Genomic DNA, 8,045 nt, shown 5'->3' with positions numbered 1-8,045 from the left:
TGTGTATTATATATATGGGTCAATTACGGGAATTTAATTGCTTGGACATCCGTTTGAATAAAGAACTTAAAAGCAGAATTCGAAAAAACTCTTAATCAGTGGAAAAAATAGAAAGAGCTTATTTATAGCAGCAATGCATTGCAGACAATGTGAATAATATAGAAACATTTGAGGATTTAGCCTTCCTGCCTTCAAGCTGGTTACCAAAAAGCAAATATTAACCAGTTGCCATCTTTTCATTACATTAAAAAAAAAAAATAGTAAAAAAAAAGAAAAGAAAAAAAACAACTTTCCAGGAGTATATCCTTTCAATTTTCAAGATAGCCATTCAACTAAAACTTATGATACAAAAAAGCAAATAACACATTTTAAAGGCTTCAGTTTACCTTGATAATAAGAAAAGAAAAGTAATTCTCTACAAAACTAAAATCTCTAAAGTGGAGCAAAGTTATGAAACATATCCATTCTAAGCAAATACATTCATTCTGCTCAAATAAGAAAGTGATATTTAATTGACTTTTTTTTTATTTTATATTTTTTACTAAAAATAAACTCTTAAAAATTAACTCTTAAGAATTTCTTTTCCTCTGCTCCCATAGTTCATGCTGTAGCTCATTGTCTTTGAGAAGGCTCTAAAACTGCTTCTGTACAGTATTAGATGTACTGTTACCTTTCCATCAACACACAAGATTCTTCTATTTTTGGGAGTTGCAACATTTTTTTTTTAAAACTTTTTTTATTGTGTATGTGTGTGATTACATTACACTGGGATTAACATATTACACTGGTTACAAGACATCTAGCCCACATACAAACAAAAACAGAACCTCATTTAAACATTTCCCTTCCCAGGAAGGATAATGGCATACATTAGTTAAAATATATCTATAACATATACAAGCTAATAGTGACTTACCTTATTTTATTAATAAAATTCTATTAATAAATTTGCCTTATGAAAATTTTTTTTAAAATGACATAAAAATAAAACATCATTTAAAATGGCCATAATAGTAGTATTAAAAGTCTCTAAAGTTTCATAGCATTGTATTGCATTTTGTTCACTTTGGGGATATTTTATAATCTGATAACCATTTCTTAATGTCAAACGTTCCATCACATATTTTGAATGATGGCATTTCTGCTAAAGTCCAAACACTCGAGGAAAAAAAATAAATATGCTATCATGAAAATTCTGGCTATTTGTATAACAGAAGCAATTGCCAATTCCTTGAAAGAAACCTAGACATTTTTGTTTTCTGATTATTAAAGAAACAACAGAGCCAATCATAAAAGTTCTGACTGGAAAGATTGGAGAGTAAACATTTAACAAAAATGTTTATTACATCTTGAGATAAATTCCATTTCTAAGATAGAATCCTGGCTCTGCTTTAGGAGGCTTTAAATGTCTTGTATCAAATATAAAACCATTGATCTTTCTTCTTAACTGACTTTCCGTAAAGGTTTATGTAAATTAGAGGCCTTGCTTAGTGTTTCTCATTTAATGCTTTATTCTCAATTTCACTTTTTTTTATGGTGTCATCATGAATGATACCCAGAAGAGTTTTCGTCTTAAAATAATCTTCAGCCTCTCCCTTTTAATGAAAAAATAACAGTCATTCATGAGAAGTCAGACAAGCTTCCAATAACAATTCTACTTTTATTGCATTAACTCACTGAAAATCACTTTTAGGCTTTCTTACAGCTGCCCTCCAGACTGGTCCATCTTTACCAAATTATCTTCCAATATATGATTTACAAAACCTCAAAACTGGAATGGAAAAAAAACCTTGATTCCACTTTGTAGGGGGGAATATAAGCCAATGGTTTGAATTAGTCCATCTTGTGTAGTTTGATACTTTAAGCAAGTTGTTTAGTCCATCGTATATAGGATCATAGTAAAAAATAACAATTGTACAAATAAATTAAAGTTATATCATTAAAAAAATTTTAAAAAAACCTCAGCCAAGTAGATACCCTTCACAATATATGCTCTAATCACCACTAAATGCAGTAGCCTACAAGAAAGGAAAAAATTAAAATACGCATATATATAACCCAATGACATTTGGGATAATTTATTAAAAACTAGGTAATGTGAGTTAAGTATAACACTAATAATCTTTTACTTTACAATAGTTTAGCAGCAATTCTACTGCCACCGTCTGTTTATGCTTAAGTATTCTAGTAAAAAGAACAAAACCAAAGTTCTGGGACATGAAAGGTTTTGAACTGCTATAAACAAAATCTATATAAACAAACAATAAACATGAAATTATAGATAAAGCACTTTGCTAAAGTAAAGAACAGACTTTAGCATTAAAATAATACCAACAGTTCAAATTCTTCATGAAATGTATGCAACACTTTCAACTTTCATAAAACTATAAGATATACTATAATTTAGTACCAGTCACATACTGGGATCAATGGTATTAAATAATACCCTTCCATTCAAAATTGCTGGCCTTGTACCTAAATTAGAAACAATTATATCAAACGGGTTTCACTAGTAAATTATTCTGTACTTGAGTGTTTCCAATGAATCTTTCCATTTACTTTTTTTCTAATAAGCCTAGTTTTAAAAAAGAACAAAAAAAGGTATCCTTAAAAATCAGTTATATTATTATATGAAAACTGGTGTTGTAATATAAACTGTTTTTACAAAGAAATCAGTAATTATTAACAATTAAGGAGAATAAATAATGAACTCAGACTTAAACTAAATATCTCAGAATATTACAAATGAAGTTAAACAAATTATAGAGATTTTTGTTTACACTTTATTATTCTTTGTACTTACACATTATATACACAGATACAAATGCATACAGCAGTATAGACAACAATGTGTATACATTGATATACAACTGTAGGTGCTAAATATATTTACATAATAAATTTTGTAGAATCCTATACTACAAAACCCCAAGCAAAAAAGCAAAGGAACATATGTTTAAAAAAAACATGCTTAAAATAGGCTTAGTCTTCCTATACAACATTGAAATTATAATCCCAGGATCTTTTTAAAAAGTCATAGCTGATGAAATATTTTAAACACAATTCCAGCCTTTATAGTTGTTAAACATATACATAGGATTTAATATACTAATAATCTATTTGGTTGTCATGAAATATATGATCTTACATAATATATTGCATAAACATCTCTCATATGTTTTACAGCTTATTAACTATAAATCTTTACAGCTTATTCTATGCCAACACCAGCAAGGCACATAGCATGCAATATAAACTTGAAGACCTCTAATATAATCTAAATTAATACTAAATATGTTTTAAGCATGTCTTAAACATATGTTTTCATATATGTTTATATACACTGTAAACAAGAATAAAAAGAATGACTATTTCAGGGTATGTACTACACATGTTTCAATAACATGTTTATTTCAAATACGAGTACAATTGCTTAACTTAAATAGGTAACATTGTGTAAGTTTGTATTATTACAAACTGCCATTTCTTCAGATGATATTTCACTAAATATTCAATGGAATATCACATGAAGAAATGGCAGTTTGTAGTAATACAAACTAAGATAATGTCACTTTATTATGTTATGCAATTGAACTCGTATTTGGAATAAATATGCCATCAAAAGATGAGTAGTGATGCCCAGAAATATTCATTTGCTTTATTTTTGTTTACGATATATTACACCACATAAAATGTAACATGGGTTTGCAGGATATCCAGCACCAGTAAAATGTTCCAGCTCTGTTCCGACTACTGATTTAAACAGTTAAATTAGCAGGAACTATTTTTTTGGAATAATTTGTTTAGCCAAAAATAGACAGAAGTGTGCTTCTATGTTAATTTGGCTGGATCTAACTGATCCACACACACACACACACACACACACACACACAAACACACACACGCATATTTATTATTCATATACAAGAATGTTGTTTGTATTGACTTTGAAGTTTTAGCCATTGTCTGACGATGGTTTAACTGGCTGAAACTTAGAAGTCACTGTCAACATTCTTGTATAAGAATAAATTTGTACTCTACAAAAGTACAGTGTAACCCATCAGATTAATGTAAAACTGTCTTTATTATACCTGAACATAAAAGCAAACATTAATATACAAATATATATATATATGTATATATGTATATATATATACATATAAAAGTATATATATACACACACACACACATTATATATGTATCTTATACATAGCATACATACATACACACACACATTGCCATTACCAGTGTCCCTTCCTCTCTGCTTCCTTTCCCATCATCCCAACATTATTCTTATACATTCTCCATTCCCATCCTCTCACAATAAATCTGACCCTATTCACCATGGAGCACTCACTCTCACTTTGTGAGCTACAAGACAACCCCAACAGTGGTAGTGCCATCAAAAAGCACCCAGTACACCTCATGCATTTGGTAATCCGTCCAAACTGCCATAAGGCAGGATTTGAGAGGGCATTTTAGTCTTACTGATGATAAGATCATCTCTACTGTGTTGGTGCCATGAAAAATTCACTCTGCATAAAGTATTAAAGTGGTTGGTGTTAGAAAGGGCATCCAGCCATAGAAACCATGCCAAAAATGGGATACTGAGGGAAGACACGGTCTTCTGACCCATTGGATCATGTTGAAGCATCCTAACCATGCCAGAATGGAAAGCTGATGTATGATGATGATGAAATATAAATATATATATATATATTCACCTTCTTGTGTATTTTTAAGGGATGCCCTGATACCTCATCACCACCATTTCTTCTCTCTTTCCAACAGTGGTAGCCATGAATCTTCTCAACAGCAACACACCTGTTCATATCCCTCTATCAGACTTTAGTCTTCCCACATTTGGTATAATGCCACTGCCCTCAATACGATATTCCCACTCATTCTCGGGGGAGGTCTTGTCTTGCAAGTTACTTGGTGACCTCACTAGTGCTGGTGCCATATAAAAAGTGTCCAGTACATTCTATAAAGTGGTTGCCATAAATAAGGGCATCCAGCCATAAAAATCATGCCAAGTAGAAGCTTGGTGCAGTCCTCTGACTCATCAGTGTGTCAGTGTGCATTGTTTCCAATCTTCCATGAAAACATGTCTGGTTATATGAAAATATTACCATACTTGGATACAGATGAGGGTTGGCAACAGAAAGGGCACCCATCTGTATAAAATCCACCTCAATAAATTTCACTTAACTATGAAGGCATGGTAAGGTGGATGTTAAAACAATGATGATGATGATGATGATGATGATGATGATGATTATATATATACACACATACACAGACACACACACACACACACACACACACACAAATAGACATATATTTATCATCCATTATTGATGCTGAGTACATCTCCAGTTTTAATCTATGTGTGTGTGTAAGCACACATACGAAAGCAGCTGGGTACAACTGAGTTACTGTTTGGTGAACTAACCCAGGACATATAAACTCTTAACAGCTCAACTGACACTCCCTCTCACACTATTTATCTATGAAGATATGAAATTAAAATGAAAAAACAAGACATACAACAGAAGGTATTAATGGACTCTTAAAAGCAAAAGAAAATTTTTTTTTAAATAGCTTCAATGTCTTTTCTTCTAATATAATTCCTTTACTGCCATATTTTCTGATCTACAAAGGGTTTCATTCCTTTGCTCGTTGTATTCAACTCACTTAAAATGTGCAGAATGAAATATAAATAGTTTGAAAACCAAATATCTGATACTGAAATAGACCTCAGCATTCTTGGCCCCCGGACTACGTCCCTGCTCAGTGCTGTTGGGGCAAGGATGGCTATCCTCAAGTGTGAGCCCTGTGAGTCAGAGTAACTGTTTCAGCACGTCTCCCTTGCCATCTTCCAGGGCAACACCTTTTCCATTTTGTCTGCTGGGACCATGAGGTGGACTGACAAGTCTCTTTAGTCATAGCCGCTGTATCTCTTAAAGGAGGGGAAAAAAAAGCATTAGCAAAATATTGAAATATCCACAAACTGTTTTATTTTCTTTAAAGAAATAATATTTCTTAAATGTTAGGATGATATAGTTTTCTCACCACCCACTTACTACCAGCAGGTGGTTATATCATTAATATCATTTATATCATTAATTTAATGCTTGATCATTTTGCATCACAAAAGAAGAAAATATAATTTACAAGCTAGGACTGGACTTACAAATTAGTTTCCATTCTAGAAAGTATAGTTTAGACAAATCTTCCTCCTCATGTAACTGTTGTTAACAATAACCAATTGTAGTTAAGTTAGCACGATTCATCTTGCAGTTAGTTATTCTTGGAAATAAATATTTATAAAAATTTAAAATAAAATATTTTTATTGTTTGATATAAATAGTAAAAGGTAGAGGTAGTAAACACAGAACTATTTAACAATTTGTATAAAGTAGACAAAATGTGGCTTTTATTTTCAAAAAGCCAAATCAAGAATGTTATTAACCCTTTATCATTTAAACTGGCCATAACCCGCCAAAATATTCTACCTGTTTTGTGCCCAAACTGGCTAGAACCAGCCTCTCACACCAACCCTATAATATCATTGTAAAAATTAAACAGTTAACTCATCAAAATTTCAAAAGCTACAAAATAATGCATGATTAATTCAAAACAATGTGAATAAATAAGCACTACTTTTGACAGAGTAATATGAATGCCAAAGAATTAAATGTAAGATCACTTTGGGGACCAAATGGCATAATATATTGTTAGCAGGTCTCTTGGCTGATGAGAATGAGTTTAAAATTAATCAAAATTCATGAATCCTTATGATGGACTGACACATTAACAACCAGTCTGTTATATACATGGAGCTTCAAAAAACATTACATATATCATATATGATGAAGGATCAACTCTTTGACTCCTTTTAATAACACAACTATTTGAGTAATACATAAAATCTGCAGCATTCTGAAATTAAACAAATTACATAAGTTAAGGAAAATAACTGCAAAAAGGAAATAAAGTCTATCGTTAAAAGAATGTCGGAATATTAAATTTGGAATTTCTTTCTCAGCATAACTGCATTATTGGTTTGATAATTCTATAAGATTAGAAATAATCTTACCTTATCTTACATTAAAGATATATGAGAAATCAATCCTTTATTGATTATGGTAAGCAGGAGAAAAAAAAAAAGGACAGGGAAAACACAGATTTTGAATTTAGCTAGGCTTGACAGAATTAAATATAATGTTTATAAGAGCATATAAAATAAATGTTGAGTAAAATAATATACTGTGTGAGTGTGTTCCTGCAAATGTGACAGTGGGAAATGTATAGGTGTATAAGAGAATGTGTAGGTATGAATAGTGTTACAAATTTATCTATTTAATAAACCAATAACGAAATCAAAATTACAATGGAGAAAGAATTAGATGAGATTCTTAAATTACAGGAAATTTAGTATTCTAAATTTGTGCCGAAATTAATTGAAGGGGAAAATCATCTACACTTACATACAATAGTAAAAGCATCTTTTCGTCAAGAAAAATTTTACTTAGTAAACAGAATGAGAAATAATATGCCAACTTTTATAAGAATTAGAGAAATGGGAAAATTATTAAGAATCTGTATATATGCTTGTGTGTGTGTGTTTGTATTTATATCATATATGTGCTTGTATGATATATCTATGATATACACATAATATATATATATATATATATATATATGCATGTACATGCCAGTGCCAGTTTCCAGCTTCGCCTTAATGGCACTGGCATGTATATAATACATATTATATACACACACATATATATCTATGAATGCAAATACAAATCAGATTTCAAGTGAAGTTGTTCATTTTTATGAGACAGCTAGAAACCCTAATTCAATTATATAGCTTGATTTTTGAAGACTGCATCCTCTGGTTTTTCTGTACCAGAATTCTCCCTTGATGTAATATATGATATGTGTGTGTGAAGAATATGCATACAATATATATGTTATGATATATATATACACACAACAAAATATTTACGTGTATATATTTTTATTTATTTATATAT

This window comes from Octopus bimaculoides, chromosome 9 (genome assembly GCF_001194135.2).
Source record: "Octopus bimaculoides isolate UCB-OBI-ISO-001 chromosome 9, ASM119413v2, whole genome shotgun sequence".
In the NCBI taxonomy this organism is placed as follows: Eukaryota; Metazoa; Mollusca; class Cephalopoda; order Octopoda; family Octopodidae; genus Octopus; species Octopus bimaculoides.
The sequence above is the reverse complement of the archived record's forward strand: the minus strand, read 5'-3'. Positions refer to the sequence as shown.